Source organism: Atta colombica, unplaced genomic scaffold (assembly GCF_001594045.1).
Source record: "Atta colombica isolate Treedump-2 unplaced genomic scaffold, Acol1.0 scaffold97, whole genome shotgun sequence".
NCBI classification, from domain to species: domain Eukaryota; kingdom Metazoa; phylum Arthropoda; class Insecta; order Hymenoptera; family Formicidae; genus Atta; species Atta colombica.
The window spans coordinates 348,884-371,237 of record NW_017259591.1 but is presented as its reverse complement, the minus strand read 5'-3'; the positions used below and the strand labels follow the sequence as shown (position 1 = coordinate 371,237).

Sequence of the window (22,354 nt, the reverse complement as noted above, 5' to 3'; positions counted from 1 at the left end):
TATATATATATATATGAGTGTGCATTATACAGTCGATACGGGGCGTCTCGTGCAACGGGTGCTCACGGATTTACGCCCGAGCGAGGATGATCTTGTTAATTCGCCGGCAGATTAATGCATTCGGCGCAGAGGGTTAAGCACTGTGGTGTGCGACACGCGACTGATTTATCGACGACCTAATTGAGGATTAATGACGCATTTTTCGCGCGTTACCGTAAACGGATGAATTATGAATCGGCGGATAGCTGTTGTACGACAAATCCCGAGCATAACGACGACATGATCTTTACGTATTAATGTATATTATCGATCAAAGTATAAAATTCAATTCTAAACGTGTTCATATGTTATATTAAACTCACAGAAAATCAAAGAGTGAAATAATATAATCGTATTAACTCGTCTTTTGGAATATCAATAATTGGACTCACATTGACCATGTAATCTCTCTTAAAATCTCATCTATTGTTCCGCTTGACTGTAACGGACATAATTATTAAATCGGGACAGCAATTATTCATAGTAATTCAGTACATATAATGTCAGCAAATGTTTCGAAATATAAATTCCAGACTTAATTAATTAACTGTATATTTAAATACGTACATATACAAGTCAAAAGTAAATCATAACAGATTTCCAAATATTCGATGTCATTAAATTTGATAGCATCCTTTAATCTACTTTAGCATCGCTGTATCTGAATTATTTATTTAAAATTCAAAAAAAAAGAAAAATCAATATCGCAGAAAAAAATACTAAATGGAGAAAAAAATACTAAATTTTAATAAATACTTATTTGAATAGCAACTAAATAGTAACTAAACATTTATTCATAATAAATATTCACTCCATAAAAAAATGACAGTTAAATCAAAGATTTTTCCATGTGAATATATAAATATATTTAGTAAGATATTAAAATTAAAATTTTTTTTAGTGCATGTGTTTATAAACTCGACAATAGAAATCGCAAATAATTTTTATACACGCGCGTGTTAGTAAAAAATATACAATTGATCAACTTGTGAAGTTTCCAACCAAATATTTACAAAATCTGTTATAAATTAATTTCGACGAATATATGTGCATATACATTATGGTTCATTAATTAAGTTTGGAATTTATATTTCAAAACATATACTCGTTGAATTACTGTAAGGGAGAATGGGTATAAAGAGCAATGTTTTAAAAGAGCAACCTCATATTCCAACTAACTGGATGTAGCCAAAAATTTTAAAATGTTTTTATTTGAATAACAACATTAAAACTACTGAAATGTCATAGACATTTTACAGTTAATATCAAAACTACAGCGCTTCCGTAGAAAGAAGTAAAAGATTATTACAAAAGTAAATTTTTAAATCAAATTTCTATGGTTTTGTATTTATTTGTGACTAATTTTTAGGAAAAGTAAATATTTTTTAATCGAATATATATGCTAACTCACTACTTAAGAACGTCGTATCTCTTTTGTTTGTTTTAGTATTTAAATATCTTTTTGTTAAATATCTTGAGGTTACATTTTTTACACATAATTTTATGAAAGAGTCGGTATTCGTAGAATTATGAAATACCCAATTCTAAAAATATCAAGTTAAAGTTTGCCTACAATTCAAAACATAGCGACAATAACTGCTATGTCTATTCAGAAGATTATTCTGCAAGTAAATAAAGACTGCAAATATGAATGCAAATTGCGTATCGGCTGGACTCATAACTGTGGCAATAAGAGAAATTTATATTTTTTTGATAAGAAGTCTTTTGTTATTTTTGTTAATGTTTTTGAAACATTATATTTCTATCTTTATATTTTTGTCTTTTAGACATTTTTTAGTTCTAAAATTAGATAATTCTTGTTAAAACATAACATATTTTGATTTGGTATTATTAGCTTAAGTACTTGGCTTTTTAAGTTAAAGTTATGTTGTTAAAAAAATCGATTACTCTATGTTTAAAAAAAAAGATGATTAAAATCTGTTAACGGCTAAATATTATTTTTTTCTTACATGAATCTCACAAATTAATAAATACACTCATTAGTTAAAAAGCGGTTTTTCATATTTTGAAAAATACTAGCACGTTCATGCCCTCTCATTTAAATAATTATTGTCTTTAATAGCTACTATATATTGCCTCTAAGAGAAATAAATTAAAAGATAAATATCATTAAAGCAAACTTGTTTCAAGTTAAACATTCTTCCTTTCCTTAGCTTTCAAATTCTTCGCAACTATAAGTTCATCAAAATCAATTTTATTTAATAAAAATATCTCCACTTGATATGATTGCACAGAGTAAAACAGTAACGTAAAACGTCCAATAAATATTCGCAATATTGAAATTAAGAGACAGAAAGAGAGAAAGAATAAATTTCTTCAAATATAATACTCTATAATATACTTAATGTAAATGTAATTTTCGAATAATAAACGATATAATATAAATCTTTTGTGTGTATGTATGTGTGTGTGAGTGCGCGCGCGCGCATCATGTGTGATATGAAATATTATAAATATCAAAAGATCCAATAAATATATGTATATATAAATTTATTGGATCTTTGACATATTTTGTATTCTATAAGTGATCAAAACAAAACGCAATCGATATAATGCAAATGCGCGATTGTCGTAAAATGAATGAATTAAGTGAATCGTGCTTCGATCTTGAAATCAGCCGTGTTCGACCTTAGTAGATTATCGAAATTACATGGCCGTGAGGCTCGTCATGGTAACACGATCGATATACGCCAACGCCGAGCATAAGTCGAGTCGACGTCCGGGTCATCGTCGCCAACGCGTGTATATCGAGTTTATCAGCAAGGGACCTAGATCTCTGATAAACCCGTCTGCGGGAAAATCGAGGCTGACCGAGAATCGACATTGTCAAGTCAGACGAGAAGTAAAATCCATCACGCGGCAGAAAAAAAAATTTGACAATTCGTCAATTTACAATTAGAATTGCCGTGATCGATCTATATCGGACATATGTACGATTGGAATAAGAAGAATAAAATAAAATCTATGAAATAAATTTTCATTTATTATTCGTTAACACTATAGTTATTTAAATTACCGACGTATATGATTTAAACAAAAAAATATTATAACTTAAATATTTGTACAAATTGTGTAATAAAAAGATGAATTCAGTGAATACTGACCTTTACGTTTTGATTTAACCATTGTCCTTTGAAGGACGGCAATCGTGTAAAATTACATTTCCAGATGACATTTCCAGATTTTATAACTCCAAGCGCCCTTTCACAAATGTACATCTCCATTTTTATTCATTTCCATTTTTATCTGCATTTTTATTGTATCGCACCGCTGCGTTACACTGATATAAATTTCACTCAATACGGCATACTGTAATATTTACGAAAGGACAAATATTCGCAATATGTGTCCACTACGTATTTGAATACATATACAAGCAAATTGTCCAGAGCATTGTGGTGCTTTCTAGATGAATGACGTTTGTTTATGCGAGTATTATCAGGCGTAGAATATGATAGTAAAAGAGAGTGGGCAGAAAAAATCAGGGAGAGATGAAAGGAGACAGAGAAGAGAGGGAGAGAGAAAGAAGGGACGGGGAGAGAGGGGAGGAGGAGGAGGGATGGAGGAGAAGGAAGAAGGGAGAGGGAGAGAGAGAGAGAGAGAGAGAGAGAGAGAGAGAGAGAGAGAGAGAGAGAGAGAGATTCCAGAATTCCTCCGACAGAAATTCGGAATATCATCGTCGAACAACGTAATCGCTTCTAATCAATGTACACATCGTCGCATGTATCTCTCTCCATGGCACGCAGATTATCCGAAATCCCTATTACTCGATTAAATTATAACGAGCTAAAACAGTCACGTATGTACTAAATCATACATCAGATCTGACGAGTTTGCTGTATTGTCTCCATTACATAAGGGTATACGTAAACATTAAAGCCTTTCAAACAATTGCTATCAGCAATATAATGATACTGCCACGATAGTAACACAAAACACTTTTTCAGATATTATCACAAAAGAACACTTTATCTTTTGCAATTTCAATGTTTGAGTCGTTTTACCATATTGTTAGATCTATAATGTCAAATTTTTAATATAATTTAAATAACCATTGCTCCTATTCAATATATCATTATTTAATACTGAAACAATGATTAAATTTGATACTATATAATTTCAAATTTAATCATTGTTTTAGTATAAAATAACGATATATCTAGCATAGGAACAGGCAACTTAAATTAAGTTAAATTTGATACTGTACATTTAACAATGCATTTTATATAAAATATTTCTTTTCTATTTAATATTTTTCATGCTTATCAATTTTCAATAATATCGTCAATCAACCACGCTCCATATTATTGACTATATGTAACAAAAGCAGGTTAATTAATTAAAATTACACAAAAATTTACAATAAATTTTCATCATTTATTTATCGTTTGTATGATCTTATTGCCATGATTCATTTTTTAATTAATTTATATGTGAAAAATAAAAATTAATGTGCACGAATTATTCAAGTATAATATAGACAAATGTTAAATAAACGTACGTAGAGATACAAATAAAAAGAAATAATACTCTTAAAAGATTTAACATTGTATTAAAAATAGTGCATGTGCAAAAATTTTACGTACGATAACATTCTACGGTGAAGTAGTTAAATCGCCATACGAAGTGATACTCTGATTTTACATAATGTCCTATGCTAGTTTCATTATGCGCTTTTACGTAATCTAGCATAGCCTGTAAGCGTATGTAATGTCCCCATTGTCGCGAGGATGTTACGGGACAGGGTAGTAACACGTCAGCGAATTAACTAGCGCATGAATATTAAAAACAATGGCGACAGGACGCTACGTATTACTCGTAACCGCGGGAACGAGAATTCCCGAGGGAACAATGCCAGTGACTGGATTAGACCACCGGTTATTTGGACATAATGTAATCGCTCCTAATCTAAGGTGAGACATAAAGTTTTAAGGAACGATAAGGAACTATTGCGTTTCTCGCGAGGAAGAGTGTTTTATTCAGATTACCTGTTGGCCGTTCGATGTTCTCAGCTGCATCCATAAAGTTACAATTTTCTAGCCCTTTAAGCTACGGATCGTTCCAAGTCGATTAACTAAGAAAGCGTGTCGGTCACGGTTCGTGAAAGCTATAAAATTAACATGAATACGTCGATAATCACGATCGCTCGGATGACGATCATGAACCTGCACGCGGTCACGATCGTTAACTTGCATGCGATCATCGCAAATTCGCATTATTAACACGCTTGCAAAATAAGAAGCAATTTCCCCACGCGCATTTGATTAAGACATGTGAAGAGGAAGTAGAAAGGATGAGACGCGGAACGTACGGGGGGGGGGGGGGGGGGAGGATTAATTGCGCAGAACTTGGGCGGGATAGTGTTGCTCGGTGCAAGTCACTGCGTATAGAGTCGGGTAGCATTAATCAACGTATTAGCAGTAACAAAAGCACCACACGATCACGAGAAAAGTATAAAAATATGTGGATAATCATCGCGATTAATGGACCAATCGTCGACAGCAGCGATAAATTAGCGACTATGTAAATGTAGTTTAATCTGAGTTAATGTAGTCGTATATAATAGCAGTATGAAAAAATGATAAATGGAAATAATTTATAAGTAATCAAGTTAAACTTTCATCGAGAAAGCAAAGACATATCGATCGACGAGTCACGAAATCTTTTACGTTGCGCATCGATTCTTTCTACGAGTTATTTCGCACAAAATATAAGAATCTGTTACTCGAGCTACTTTTGATATAATAAATTCGGGATTTGCTTCAATCAAACTTGGAAATAATATTTTTAAATTAAAAAAATGTTTTTTATATTTAAAAATATGTTTTTAAACTTTTATCGTTTCATGTAATTCCGCACAAACTTTCTATCCACTTTATCCAATACAAGGAACTAAATTTGCCAGACCAGAAATAGAAGAAATCGAGATACCATATAAAATCCAGATTATTTTGGGTGTTAAAAGAAAGATATTAGATAGAATAACGAAAGCGTAAGACGCTTTATCCACAAACAAAGTCGAAGAAAAGAAGAACATCCTTGAGAGTTGCGAAAATAAACATGAAAAAGTCAGCAGGAAGAGATAGAGAGAAAGTAGCTGAAGCACGATGGAAGAGAAGTGATTTCAAGCTGGCAATTTTGTTACCAACCCACAAACCAGGAAACACGAGTGTAAGGGTACGGGATGCAGAATAAGGGCTAGCGATATAAATATTTAGGAGCGATGTCGCGCGCAATGTTTAAATATTAAACACCCGCTTGTCTCATGTTGGCCATTGTGGGCAGCCGTTTCTTCTCTCTTTGACTATCATTTCCCGACTAAAAAAAAAAAGCCGCCACTGTGGAGTAGATTATAGATCTACTTTAGGAGGTAATGTTAACTCTGAAAACGCGCATCCTGGGTCCATCCAATGTATATCCCGACAATTTCTCATCTGAGACTGTTGTAATAGTAGAGCGATCATATATCTAATGTGGGATTTGACGATTTAGATGTAACTTTCCCAATATCCACACGTTCGTACATTTTCTGAAAATTAAGCTTTAAAAAAATGATTATTTATCATTACAACGACGACAATCTCAATAAACTAATAAATATTTATTATAATATATATCAACGTTAAAAGTCTGCGGATTTTATTAATTAGCAGCAAAACTACTAAGAAACATGAATGTTTATTCAATTCTAAATAGGTCCAACTAAATAGGTTACGCAGTAAAGAGTGAGTGGTAAATTAGGATATAGTCGGGATTAAAGTCATCATCAAGTACCGAATGAACGAGAGCGAGAGAGAAGAAAAAGAGAGAAGAGGAGAGAAGGATTAAATCAGAACTATGTAAAGTGTAAAGCCTTAAACTAGGCTGCAACAGAATCCTGTGACTATTCCAGTCTTCGTGCTTCAGAACTTCGACGAAAGCTTGTAAACATCGTTACCCGAAGATCGCCCCTCACCTGTGCTTGTGTATAATTAGATCTTGCGAAAACTTTGCTGGGAATCACCTCGCGGCCGTAGTCAATAAGGAATTGCAAGACTTCAGGCGATGCCTTTAATTGCGGTCATTTCTAACTTCGTCTCTAATTACGGCAAAACATATCGACTTCACTTATCCATAGTTAATGGCTTAAAAAAGATCGTAAAATGTAATCATAATATTTCTTAAGAATCATTCAGAAGAGCTTTAATTATATTAAACAATATTCTTTTTTAAACAATAATAAAAAACACGCTTTTCTCGTTCTTTATTATTGATAGAATTTACTCCACTAAAATTGACTTTTAATTTTAAAATTAAATAAAGTATTTAAACAATATTAACTGAAATAGACCAAGAAATATTTAAATAAATAACAGGAAAAATGCCATTTTCGATCAAAGCGAGTCTTATTAATGCTTAGCAATAATCAATATTATAATATATATATCCTATAATATATTATAGGACCGTATATGTGTGATAACACAAACTATAGAAATCAAAGCCTTAAATAGTCTAGTTGAATCTTAAATGCTATGATTCTTGGGTAAATTTATATACTACGTATGTAGTTCCCAGAAACGCGCGCTGAAATGATTTTTCGGTCTTGAAAACGCTAACTGTATTAAACTATTGATATCATGAGTTAAATTTAAAAAAATTTTGATGCTTATTCGCATCTTTGAAACGATCTTAATAATGAATGAAATAATATATTAAAATCTGTAAATAATTAATTCTTATTGCAAAAATTTGACTTAGTAATAATATTCCTACGTGAATATATAATACAAATACAATTATCGGTTCTATAGATTGTGTAACGCCTATTCGGTTTGTTGGACTTGAAACACAATCAAGAACTGAAATAATAACCTCACAATAATCAATTAAATCAATTGATCGACAATTTTATAATAACGCTACTGGTATCTTAAAAACATGTAAATAACTGCGAAAAATATCATCTCAGCCGAGATTCGAATCTGAATCTCTCAAATTCCAGAGCGAATGTCCTGCCAATTCAACCACCGAGGCATGTCGTAAAGTATTTAATCATTATTTCACAAGAAATATATAAATACTCGATGAACTATTTCTAATTACGTGCCAATTAATTTTGCAAGATAATTTCGCAAGCGAATAGAATTACAAGTGGAACTTTGATGAAAAACGGGATAAATTACACCAGCAGTAGTTCTTCAAATAATCAAAAAGAAAATGATCTTCGACTGATCGTCGAATCAGCACAAATAAAATTATGAGTAATTAAAGAAGTAAAAAGAGCAAGAAAGATATAAAACAAAAAGTAAAAAAGAAAGAGAGAAAACGATGAAAATTCGTTATCCAAAATAATTCCGCTTACAAAGTTCGCTTAGAAAGTTCAATAATAGAACGCCGGGCAGGGCAGTTTATAACTAGAAATGAAACTTTTCGAGCAACGATGTTACAAAATACAGAGAAATTTTGCGAGATGGGAGAGAGAAGAAAATGGGAAAAAAATCATTCTGTTTTTCATTCCCATTTTATCTTCAATAACATTTTCCGATTGAATTTAAATAAATAAATCTCACTAACATTTTTCAAAAATCTGTATCTATACAATCACATTTTATCATTATTGATTTCGAATTCAAATAGATAAATAGAGATAAATATTCTTTAAAGTATTTATATGTATGGCGTCGAAATGCAAACTCGTAACTGTTAAAAAAAAACAATTCGTCACAAAAGTGGGAACTCTCTCATGTTAAGTGCAGAACAAGTTAATTTATGAAGAATAATAAAGAATAGAAAGAATCGTGTTAGCTATGAGAAAAATCTGCAGAGAGACAAAATATCGCGATTAAAACTGTCAAAGAGAGAAATTGAATTAAATTAAATTCATATGTACCTTCATTTTGTACGGTGAAATAAATTAAACATTTTCGAATATATAAAACGTTATAATTTATATCAGATCTGAATCTGTGATCATGAAAGGAAATCTACTATCGAGAAGAGGAGAAGAAAAAGAGCTGTTGCACTACATGCAATCTACGTGAAGATCTTTAGGGCACGCCTACAGTTTGAGCGGCATCTACAATGAAGTTTTAAGGTATGAACTTAAACTTTAAGCCTCAAAGTATAATAAATTTACTAATCAGTCGATTATTCTCCTCACATTCGACTGCAATTGGTCAATTTCTTACAACTTAAGCTTAAGTTTTACGTCTTGAAATCTTATTATAAATGCCGCTTTAGACGAATTTGCGATACTGCGATAAAAATTTCCGATAAATTCCGAGGAACGCCGGAACAAATGAGGAGATCATTTATATATCATGATAGACTTGCAATTGCGATCTAATCACTCATCAGACTTCTTGTCGATCAAGATAATGATCAGAGCATGCTTATGTTCAATATTTTCATCGATAGCGATTGAATTGTAAGCGATTAACTCTCTCTCGTAATTGCAAGTAATATCAGGTAGTAATCGATACCCACAATTATAAAATAATGACGTTTATTTCTACAATTGTGCTATTGTACGTAGTAACGCTCGTTAATACTGAACAATAAGTTTCGAAATGTTCCATAGCATTAAAAATACTTGAAAACTGCAATGCTCATTTATATACTTACATCGACTAAACTGTTCCAGAAACTGTAATATTAATCATCTTTTATCTACTTTTTCAAGAATCTTTTTCAAGATGTAGTTGTTTAATATATACACATGCTCTTCGTTTAAAATATCACTTTCCTGAGTCAGATATTGCCTTCGCCGACATTTTAATTCAAGTCACAATTGCAAGCCGAAAGAACTTCCAACTATCGCGTGTGATTATGAAACTCAAATTTCCGGGTAACAGTAACCGCTCGCAAATTCAACGTCGAGCTGTCGGTTTTCAGTAATTCGGCAGAAGTCACGTAGTTCCACCGAAACATTACAATGATCCGGCATGATTAAAACAAAACGTCCGTCTCTCGAAACAAAGCACTGCGCTCGGAATATTTCTTTTCTGTTCACGGAGTATTCATTAAAAACGAGAACGTGGAGAATTTTGACAGGTTTGCGGAGAGTTTCAAGAAAGTTTCTCCCCCATGCGCGTACTTTGGGGACTGGCTGCGATCCTTTTGTCTCTCGCATCGTCCCTTTTCATAGGAGAACAGAATGTCGAAGTGTATTGCATGCCAGGAGTTTGTGCTTGGATTTCTCGATAAATCGAGCACGGCGCGCTTTGTCAACCGATCTGCGCTGTGCACACTCTAAAATCAAATCCAATAAAAATTAACGTCGTGAGAGTCACTAATTGATTTCGATTATTGTTCGATTGGCCACGTGTGTCGTTTAAACGAAATTCCGAGAATTACTGCGACAAAAGAAATAAAGCCCGCAGCACACAATGCGTGTTTTTCTGCTTTTGCATTTTGGTAAACTACTAGAAATTCTGCGTTCTATGTACAATTCTAGTAATTTATTAATAATTCTAGTAATTCTAAAACGAGTACTTTGCGACATGAGAGGAGAGAGAGTCTCGTAACTTCCTATTTAACGACGATATTAATTTTAACTATCTATCAAGAATGCAAGTATAGTAAAGAGATGGGATGTGATCGCGCTGATATTTCATTAAATCATGAATTAAGCTTACAGCACACGATGCGTATTTTCTTACTGGATTGTTTGCGTTTTGATAAATTACTAGAAATTCTGCGTGGTGCAATTCTAAATAATTGCATCGCCAGCTTAATTCATATGACGAAATATCAGCGCGATCACATGTATCTCTTTACTGTTCCTGCATTCTTGGTAGATAGTTAAAATTATTATCGTCGCTAAATGGGAAGATACGGAACTCTCCTCCCACATTTCAGCAAACTCCGTCATATCGCATCGCAAGTACTCGCTTTACAACGACGATAAAGTCAATTAAAATTAATAAGGTATTTCGCATAACGGGAAAGCTTCCACGAGTCTATCTATTTGCTCAAGTGTATTTTCAAAACTTTGAGAGTTCGATCGTTCTCGAAAAGAGTGATTGCGTTCGAAACATTTCCAGAGATACGATTTCGACGTCGTTAAAAACTTTACGTTGCTTCCTCATACCACCCTTCTACTCCAATTGGTTTTCCGATACGTCTGGAAAACGGTTAATAGTACACTGCCGTTGACGATATCGCATTTCTTATCAATTTTTCTCCGTCTACCGAGTCTCGTTTCTCTTCCGATTCGTTGTTTTCGCTTTCGTAGAGTGGCGTGTCTTGATGCGCGGTGAGGTGCAACGAAGTCTTCGGCATCGTTACAGTAGAAAGAAACGGGAAAGGTCGACAGGTCGAAAACTTTTTCCAGATTGCAGAGGGACTCAACTCTCACGTCGACTCGATTTCCGAAGATTCCCGTTTCGAAATGGACAGAAGAAAAGTGTCTCGAGATTTTTAACGTGCTCAAGAGAAGCCGTTGAGAACTTTATTTGCATATGCTCGCTTACAGATTCGGCCTCAAGATTCGTTTGAATTTATTGCTACGATCATTTTGCCTCGCCGTTTAGTAAATCACTCTCGCGCTTCACAGATATATTTTTCTAAGTTCCACCTTCGTCGTCCTCCAAGAAATGTGAATATTCCATAAACTCGGCACTTCTCAGAGATTTAAATGACCGTTTTACAGCAAAGCATCTTATTAGTACATTATAACTATTTACCACAAGATAAAGTCTCTCTAACTACAACTTTTGCCTCGAAGCATTTTCCTTTGTTTTCGCTGTAAATATGTATTTTTTGCAAGTTATAATTTTCACAACATCTGAACGAAATTATACGTTTTTATTAATAATATACAATTTAGTACTATTTCGTGATATTTTAATCTAAACTAATTTAATAACTAATCACTATTTTCAGCATATTAGTACTATAAAGTATAAACGCAAATAACATAGAAAGAAGAATTAAATTTTATAATGAAATGAGACAAAGCGATCGACAATTGCTGTAATAGTCGTCTAAGAATCGCATATTCACCGGCCATAATCTGCAAATTAATAGCAACAATGATAACAGCGTTGGCACATGTTGACTGGAAACGCGTGTGCGCGCGCTTATCGTAGATGCAAACGAGCGTTTGCGAGTGTACAGTCGGACGACGAAACCGGTTTCGCTGCGAAAACAGCAAACGGTACAAGTGCGACGATATTGTGGTCGTATTAAAGCTGATTCGCCGCACTCCAGTTTACCCTACTCAAACCCAGCCGGAGACACTGCATACTCGCATTAGTGCGAGACTAATGCAGTTGCATCTCCTTCTTCGAGTCGCCAAGATCTCGACGTACAGATACTCCGCTCCATTTCCGTTATATTTACTTTATCTTACCTCGTTGCATACAGAGCGTTTTTACATCAACAATCTCCAGACAATTTTCGTGGAAGCAAAATATGCATAAATAAAAACTGTCCTAACATATTTTAAGTTTCTTAAGATCAAGATACCCGTTTCTGATCGTGTTATTCTTATTTCATAAAATTTTGTAATTTACAAATGGATAAAGTTAAAACTGAAAAATACGTTTTGATATCTTCATATTAAATAGAAATATTAAAGTTTGTATATTAATAATTATTTTGTTTTTTAATATTAATGTTTTTTAAATATTTATGTAAAATTAAAAATTAAAAATTAAAGTTTTTGTATTTATTAGACTTTAAAATTATAAATATTATCATATATATTTTCAGATTTCTTTCATACTAAAAGTTATAATATTCTTTTATAACTTTGGTATTAAGTTATAACATCGATCATCGTTGACGTCCGCAATATCAGAGATCTAGATTAGCGAAGGTGCGATTTAATCCCAAAGATCATAATGCTGAATCCTCTTAGGTCGATGTGGTTTCGCTGCGCAACCACTTTTCGTCGAGGAACTATGCGAATACTGATAAATATTTATCAGTAAGGAAGTAACTCGAGAAGCGATTCGCCTCGTAATCGCCTTTTGCTTACCAATAACACGCAACTTAAGCAAACAGATGGGGAAGAATGGCACATTCCTTTTATAATTATATACCTTTACGAATAAATCATCGGAAAAATGCGGAAGAAGCAAAAATTAAAAAAAAATGTTATAGTATTTAAGAAAATCTTAAACAAAATATTCACAATGCAAAACGTGTTATCACACAATTCGCGTATTTGGCCGATTCTAACAAAATGAGGAATTTCTGAGAAGTTTCTCTGGCCTCACTGTCGAAATGTCGCGTGTAAACGAACCTTAACCAGTTTCGCTTTCCTCTCCTTCTCTCGTGTACTCAGCATGATCAGGGACACATGTCCCATAGGGACAAGGAGTGCAGTAATCCAGGCCGGAGCCGATGAATATTCACGTGTCGCTTTACGGTGCAATCATTTGAATTTATACATACGGTCCCCAGTTATTCTTCGCCACGATAGCTAGCTATAATGTCTCCACACCGCCACTCGTATATTTTTACTCGTACTGCCGAAATTCGATTGGTCGTATAATTTTAAGCACTCGACACGTGGAGAAAGGCTGGAGAGAATGAAAATTTCGAGAATGAAAATTTGTTCGAAATTTTTGCACGAAGAAAGGACAGGAGAAAATAAATTATGACTCTTAAGCAAGTGATAAATATGAATTTTTCTTAAGGAAATGGAAAGTAAAATAAATGAAAGTTTCTAGAAGAACGTTTATAAATATTTATAAATTATCACTTTAGAGAAATAAGTAAAAGTGTGCTACACATAAAAGAACTTTCATTATTTCGAAACAGGTATAATATATATATAGAGTAGGCTAAAAGTCTAAATATAGTCGAATCTCATAAACAAAGCATTTTTGGGAAAAATATTTCATACAAAAGTTGTAAGATTTGAATAATACATTAAACGGTGAGACTTGTTTGATTTTGAATGTAAGTATGGAGAAGTTCTCAAGGTCAACTTTAAAATTTTAAGTGAAAACTCCTACTTTTTATTCAATATTCTTGTAGTTAACGAGTTCTTTTCACAAACTTTTTAGTTAAGTCTTTTCCAAGTACACTTATAATATTACAATATTATAATACTAATACTAATAGTAATACTAATTGATACAGTGTCCAATCCACTAAAAATGAAAACGAGAGACTTGTAATGGCCTTGACAAATGTTATTAAGATCATGATTCTGAACATTCAAAAGGTTTTAGCCATTGGTCGGTCTTAGATCATGCTGATAATACTTGAACTTTATCAATTAGCACTAATATTTAATTAGTACTTGTATTAGTATTATTAGTATTAGTACACTGAGAAAAAAAAATATAGTCAATTTTAATAAATATTTAATTCAACGCTGCTAACTAAATATTTATTTACTATAAATAAATATTCGTTCAATAAAATGAATAATTGTTAAATCAAATATTAATATTTCTTGTATCAAATAAATATGTCTTTATATTTAATAAATATTTAGTTGGCAGTATTCAATCAAATATTTATTAAAATTAACTATATTTTTTCTCAGTGTATTATACTAGTATTATTAGTGTTTAATGAGTATTACGAATCATTCTTAAAATAATTGAATTTCTAGTTTTTATAAAGATTTTTAGATTTTTATTTTTCTTCTTTTCAAAAGTCATTTTATTCAAAACAAAATATGATTCTCTTGGCGAGTAGAAGAAAATTAAATAAAAACTATCTCTGAAGCTATCTCTCCATTCATGAGCGACATGTCTTTTGTCACAACACGATTGAGCAATCGCAGCGCGAACTCATCGAGATAACACGTCGATCATAAACGTTGTCACGATGCGATTAAATGAGAACGAGACGACGATCGATTACGACCCGGCGGCACGTCCATCGAAACGAAATGAATCGAGAAGAGAATGAACGAGCAGAGAATATACATGAACGAGGATCAAGCTTGTAGTTACACTTTGCTCGTAGTGCTCATTATTACTCAGTGGATGGATTTATGGGCCATCATGGTTTCATCACAATCGGCACTCGTAAATAAATGTTACCCGTGTTTTTTTATAATGTGAAATATACGCCAGTAAATCTCTATACCTTTCAGACGCGTCGTCTAATATCCGCTTCTACCAATGTAGATTAACTTAATCTCGATTCAATTTACTCAACTTTTTCTAACTTTTAGAATTAGGAAAAGATATAAAGTAAGTTTAACTTGGATTAATGTTAATCTCTGTTGGTAAAAATGAACATAAGTGAAACAAACAGGAGTCTTTCAGTTGTTCTCTTTGATTATCTAAGTTTATGACATTACGACGTGGAATAGTATCATCAATGGAGTTGCGAAATCAACTTTTATTCAGGGTTGCCATAAATGCCTCATCCTAAAATTCTTTTTTCTGATTTCCAGACAAAATTTTATTATTTTCTCCGACGCTTTCGATATTTTGAATTTTGTCCTAATTTGGAAACCATCTTACATCTTGTTGAAAGAACAATTTAACATAGCAATGTAAATTACTATGTTACTGAAAGTTTGTATTTAATTATTAATTTGGTAGTATTCCAAAACTGCGTAAGTGATGTCCGCATATAAAACTTCTTTAAAGTCAAGAATTTCAATTTTCCATAACAGTTTGCGAAATTCTCTGCTTTTCACTGATTTTTCTGACCGTTTTCAATTTCCTTGACATTTCCCTAATTTTCCAGATTTCCAGTTTTACGATAATAACTCTGTTTCTTTTTGGCTACATATATTTAAAATAACAGAAAAAATTATCACTTCTAATATTTGATTCCGAAAAACATGTGTGATACGTTTCAAGAATATCTTGTTTATAGAATACTTGCTTTAATTAAATACATACATTACGATGTATTTAGAAAACACAAAGATATCATCATTCCAATACGAGCAATAATAAACCCATCAACTAAATCGTGTCTCTAACTGCATTTCCTGGCGGTGACTTTCGCGTATATTTCTGGCTCGTTCTCCGAATTTGCGATAAATAACAAACACGACACGGCGAGTCGGCGATGTACGCGTGTGTGTCATCTTCTGCCATGCGAATTTTCGGATGGATGAAATAGATTTCACTGGCACGGTGAGAAAGAATTCATGACCATGCGGTGAGTTTAGCGCTTTTAGTCGTCAGCGAGTGACGGGGACGATTTACGGATTCAGTGACGCAAATAATTACGACCCGAATACGACACGTATATGAACTCGATTCGTATTCGCGCAAATACATCATCGATACAATATAGAGCCTGCGGTCACGTCTATAGCCACGATACACCACCTGTGCTCACCAATCGACACGAGAGTTATCGTTCACGTTTATCGATCCATCATCGGATTATCGCCTAGCGATCAGTAATAAGTTCCCATTGTTATCGATAGTAAAATATTCTCGCGATTATGTACATTCCCACAACATTCCTTCGAATAAGTAAATATTACCTAATTCTCTGTTCCAAGGCTAACCACACAAGAACATCTGTACGTTAAGTATATCGATCATAAACTGAAGCCTGTACATAACTGTAAACTTATATCACACACAAACAAGATCAAAATGTAATGTTAACGGACTTTCGACAATAAGCCATTATCCAAGCTTTAAATCTTAAGTCGTAAGAAATTAACAATCATAGTCGATTATTCTTCTGAATATTTGACTTTGTGATTAATCAATTTCTTACGGCTTAAAAAGCTTAAGTAATAGCTTATTGTAGAAAGTCCATAAAGATATATTATGATTTTCTTTATATGTTAATGTAAGTTTACTGTTACGTACCTACAAGCTTCACTTTATGACTCAGTACTATTTTTTTGTGCGGAGAATCCAACTTTTTGTATCCACATAGTAAAAAAAAGCTAAACTTTATCCTGCGGGAATTAGTTCCATAGAGAGAAAAAGACTGAACACAACTGTCACAAAAACGCACATCTAGTTCGTCAAAACTCAGGAAGTGGTCACGCGTACGTTATCAAGAGGGATGATCGGTGGAAGAGAGCGAGAAAAAGGAAAAAAGCTCACCTCGCTCGCTTGTCCCGCATTGTTTCATTCGAAAACGCGTTTCGTTACACCGCGTCGATCATACGTCGTTTCAACGGACGCGTTTATCGGCGCGGTTATCGCCGATTGTTGTTGCTAATATCAGCCGGCAGGCGCGAGCGCGCGTGTGGATAAATTCCTGGTCTAGCTACTGTGAACGATCGACACCACGTCCCGAATTTCCCCGTTGCACAGCCTCCGCAAGCAAGCATACAAAAGCGGCGATGGCTGCTGCAGCTGACATGTCCTTCCGCTCCCGGCAATCGAGCACGATTGAGGTTCTCGGGGAATTAATCCGCCGAATTTTCGCTTTTGCATACACACTACGGGAAAACTACCTCATGTCAAGAGGTGAGCAAAGCTTAATAATAATAATTCCATTGCAGACGCGCGTGTGTAAATATACAAATAGAAATTTAGGCTTTTATTCAAAGATAAAAACTTCTCTTAATTCTTTCTCTGACATAAAATCCAAAACATTTACATTTTGATTTGACATAGTTGGTTTACAAAACTTTATTTTTATCATTATTATTATTATTATTATTATTATTATTATGTAACAAAATAACATAATATTAATTTAATTACATTAATTATAATGTATTTGCTTTTTCTAGTTACTCATTTTATTTCGAGAATTTATGTTGTAACGATTACCTCAAAGGTACAAAATAGATATTTCTCGTTCAAACGGTAAAATCGGTAAAGTTTCACATTGTGGAGCTTTTGAATTCTAGCTATGCCACTGTGTGCAAGAAGTAATCGTATTACGCTAACATATTGTATGAAAAGCAGTCAGGAAAACGAATCAATACAGCATTCTATCATCACTCGATTTAGAGACGCGATCGATGTAAAGAAATATAATGAATTTTTGAAGAATGGATATATAAAGAAAGACAGAGAAAGAAATAGTGAGACAATCGCGCGAATAATTAAACGTCCCGAAAGTGACAATTGAAATGGCAATTCGTAGTTTACCGCGATCCTCGGTTCGTGCAACTTTAAAAACTGGGTCGATGTTTCGTTAGCGAATCGATTAATCCTACACGCGCGTAATGAGAATTTTGAGCCGCAACAGTAGAAAAAAAATTATTAATTTTGCATGCAAATCTAGATATAGAACACATAATGAAACAAATGAAAATTATAAACACATCAGTAAATAAATAGCATTATCATTAAATCTATATTAATTTTCCCTTTTGAGGAAACAAACCATCATAGGTAATAAATAAGCCAGCGAAAAAGTTGCTTTTATCATCAATATGCTGTAATAGAGAGAAGAACTTCAATAATAAAAAGGAAATCAATAAAAAGGAAATTAAAGATATTGATTTTTCGTACGGAATTAATGTATAATGGATGATATAAAGAAGAATAACCAATAAATGTAAAGTAATAAACAAATAAATAAGCAACAAGAGAGGAGAAGGAGGAATAAACATATTAGCTTTCCAAAATGACGCGAATGACGAAAAAAAAGAAATTCCTTTCACGGATGATTATCGATGACGATGTTGAGCGACGAGAAAGTTTCGATAAAGAGTAGCGGCTTGCGAAATCACGGCAGCTCTCGATATTGAATATTCATGCAAGGTGGAATCGCTCCGCCTCACAATTTACTGTCTCCTTCATTCGCTCGCCATCGGCCTCTCTCAAGCTCGAAATCGTTGGGCTTCTATGTGAAATCCTAAGGTCGCTCCGATACTCGATACTGCCGTTTCGCACGGTGAAACGTGTTTATCGAAGATTTCTAGCGAAATGGGATACGTCCCCGATACATTCGCACGCGATTATCGAATGCGACCAAAGTGAATACTTTTATAAAATCTATATAGCTCATCTTTTTCGATACGACGACATTGATACAAGAAAAAGATTCTATGTGATATTTCTCCCTATATTACATATTAAAATATTAATTACATATTAAAATATTAATAAATTATTGATTGATAATCTTAGGGCGATATTCATAGTCTGTTCTTGTTTTAAAATCATCTTAAGTAATAAATGTTTTAAGGTGCTAACTGCCTTCTGGCTGACTTATGATATTTTAAGACTGTATTTAAAATAATCTTAAATATAAAAGTCAACTATGAATACCAGTATTAAAATATTATATTATTGTGTCAGATGGCATTGTGCAGAAGTTAATTTCACTTTTATAATTTTGCAAAATATATCTTTCATGTCATCTAGTTAATATTACTATTATTTTTATTATCTTAATAACTGTCAATCCCAAGATATTAAAATATTGTGCCAAAAATATCTCCCTTATTTTTATTCTAAATATGTACTTTCTATATCTACGTTATACGTTTTTACGTAATTATTGATATAATTAATTATTAATAATTTCTATTCGCTAGTGACAGTATAGATATTTCGCCAAAGACGAATTTTATTCTCATTCCAAATGCACACTGCAATTTTTTTTAGAAATGATTCATCCGATATTTGGATATATGTGAGCGAGTTGGCACATGTGCATTTGAGACAGGAATGCAATAGGAAAGAATCCGTCGATTCTCGACTTATTGCTGGAGTTTTCCTGAACAATTTCGCGCGGTAGATCACATCGAGAAAATGAAAAAAGACAGCATACAAGAAAACTTGGTGGTCTTTCATCGGCGACGAAATTTCGAAAGTCCTAGACAAATTCTTAGCCGAGGAAGGAGCCAAGTCGGCGATTGTCCAGCAGTGAAAATTAGTGAAAATAAACGACAGAAATTCAAACATATTTGTGCTAAAATTCTTTCTGCATTTCATTTCAAAAAAAAAAAAAAAAAACGCAAATATCTTCCATTGGTAAAATTTACAAAATTGAAATTAATCTCATGAAAGAGATCCATTTAAATTTCTCCATATCAAGAACATTTCTAATAAACAGCGCATCGGCAGCATTCATCGATTGAAACACACACATAGGTCTGTGCTTTTATGTACAACAATAAACTTGTTTATTTGCCTTAAATAAAATACATTCATTTACGTTACGTCGAGCGTTCCACAGAAAAGATTACACTAATCGTACTATACATATAGCCAAAATAAATTACGCCAGAATAAATTACACCGAATTACAGTGGATTTTGTGTATGGTGATCGCAACGCACGTGGTATATTCATCGACAGAAAGGGAAAAATACTCGTACCTACTGGCTACCTACTGGCGGATCATAAAGCGATCAGATTTGTTTAACCACGAACATGAGCAAGCACTTGTTCGCGAACGAGCGAAATACATGAGAAATACACGAGAAAAGTGCAAAGTATTTATGGTCCTCCCTCGTGATAGCGTGCCTTGAAGCACGATGAAGGAGAAGCAACGAAACATGAATAAATGCATCTCACCCGCTGCGCTTCTCCATGCAGTGACAAAGAAGAAAAGCGTACATCGAGAGAAATGGCATCTCCGAACGCGTGCGAACGCAAGCTCGACGACGACGGATAAAACTTTGTTTCCCAGGGAGAATACACGAGGAATGGGCGCGAGGAGGTGCCTCAGTCCATTCAATGCCAGGAATTCCCAGCGCGGCGATCCGGGCTGCGAGCTCGCCGAAAAATGCAGTTGGAAGAAACGGTTGTTGCGCTTACACGAGAAAGCTCCGCTATCCACCGCCATGAATTTTGATGGATCTCTTTTCCCCCCGCGGAGCTTTCGGCCGGAACGACGCTGATTTGCATTATGCAATTTACGCGCGCATAGTTTCAAGATATATACATGGCTGCATGTGCTCACAAAAGAAGATGGCGAATCCCCTTTCGCTACGTTTTTTTTCTCTTTTTTTATCTCTTTCCTTATATATTTTTTATCTTCGCCTCGATTCATGATCCCTCTCGGGCAATATAGTTCTGTATAATGCGATCGTTCGTGTCCCAAACATGCGTTGTTTTTAAACGAAAAAATGATAAATGTGCAGTAAACATTATGCTCTTTTAGATACAAACACATTCGAGGCAAGAATATAAAGTTACTTTTCGAACTTATATAATATATATTCTTCAAAAAGAGAACAATTTTTAATAATAATATTTAATGTTAATAAATATCTTTGCATCTGACAAATAATGAGACGATTCAAGTTTCATAATGTTAAGTACAAATATATTTAAAAATTTAATTTTATATAACGTTTTTTTTATCATCTTAAAGTTATCTTATAGTTTATAATTTGTCAATTGGAAATGTTAATTTCAATCGTTGCATATGTTTACAGAGAGAGAAAGAGAGAGAGAGAGAGAGAGAGAGAGAAAGAGAGAGAGAGAGAGAGAGAGAGAGAGAGAGAGAGAGAGAGAGAAAGAGAGAGAAAAGTTTATCGCAATTGGCACTGGTACAACGAAACTGTGAAAGCTCAAGGAAAGTGTCCTCATTGCTAACCAAACGAAATTCTAATGTAAACAAACCTATTTGTATTCTCTCCATTATCGCGCCGTGTGGCACTTTCGAAATTTCTTTTGTAATGATACAAACAATAAGTGGTAATAATTATACATTTATTGCTATATGATTTTCGAAAAAAAACAGTTAAGAAAACACACACACACACGCGCGCGCGCGTGTTACATTCACACACTTTGATAATTTTTCGCGGATAAAGTATTCCAGACCAACGAAAAACATTTTTGAAAGTACTTTGCAAATATACTTTTAAAATATTCAGCATCGCTATATTAGCACTCATAAGTAATAATTTAATTGTGCATACAAGATGTTATTAACATCGAATATATAAATAATTTCAAAATCACAGACATCTGACGCAAGTTATTTTGCTTCGACGAACGATCCTTAATCTCTCTCGGACGAAAGGATTAACGACTAATTACCGCCTCGCGTGTAAGGGCGTGCACAGCATGGGTATTTTCACGCTCGGAAGAACACGGCGATCCTGATTTTGTGCAGTAAAACACGAGAAGCGGACGGCAGACTATCTGCGCGACGTGAAGTATATGTACGTGCATATACAAGGTAAACGAAAGATTCCTACCTGGTGTGGCTGCAGGGTGTCGGGGACGGGCTCCGAGGCTATTAGCCAGCTGTGCTTACAGGGCGCATAAGCGCAACCTCCACCTCCGAGCTACGCCGGCTTTGTTTCTGCATCCTGGAGAAAAATAGCAAGATGAGTTTTATGTCAAGTTACACGTAAACCATATGTCTTATAACTTATTCAATTAATTCTAAATATAATACGATAAAATTTCTAAATAAAATCAAAGTGCCTCTGCGATCTCTCTCTCTCTCTCTCTCTCTCTCTCTCTCTCTCTCTCTC

The 22,354-nt window shown here is 33.8% G+C and overlaps 1 protein-coding gene across 2 annotated transcripts in view; it reads right to left on the bottom strand.

Moving 5' to 3' along the window:
* LOC108693778 overlaps window positions 1-22,354 on the bottom strand; it is a 206,720-nt gene that overhangs the window by 52,738 nt on the left and 131,628 nt on the right. For both annotated transcript variants that reach the window (XM_018202914.1, XM_018202915.1), the window contains exon 4: window positions 22,073-22,186. The gene's annotated coding sequence lies outside the window, so the exon portion shown is untranslated. The remainder of the gene's footprint in view (window positions 1-22,072; window positions 22,187-22,354) is intronic.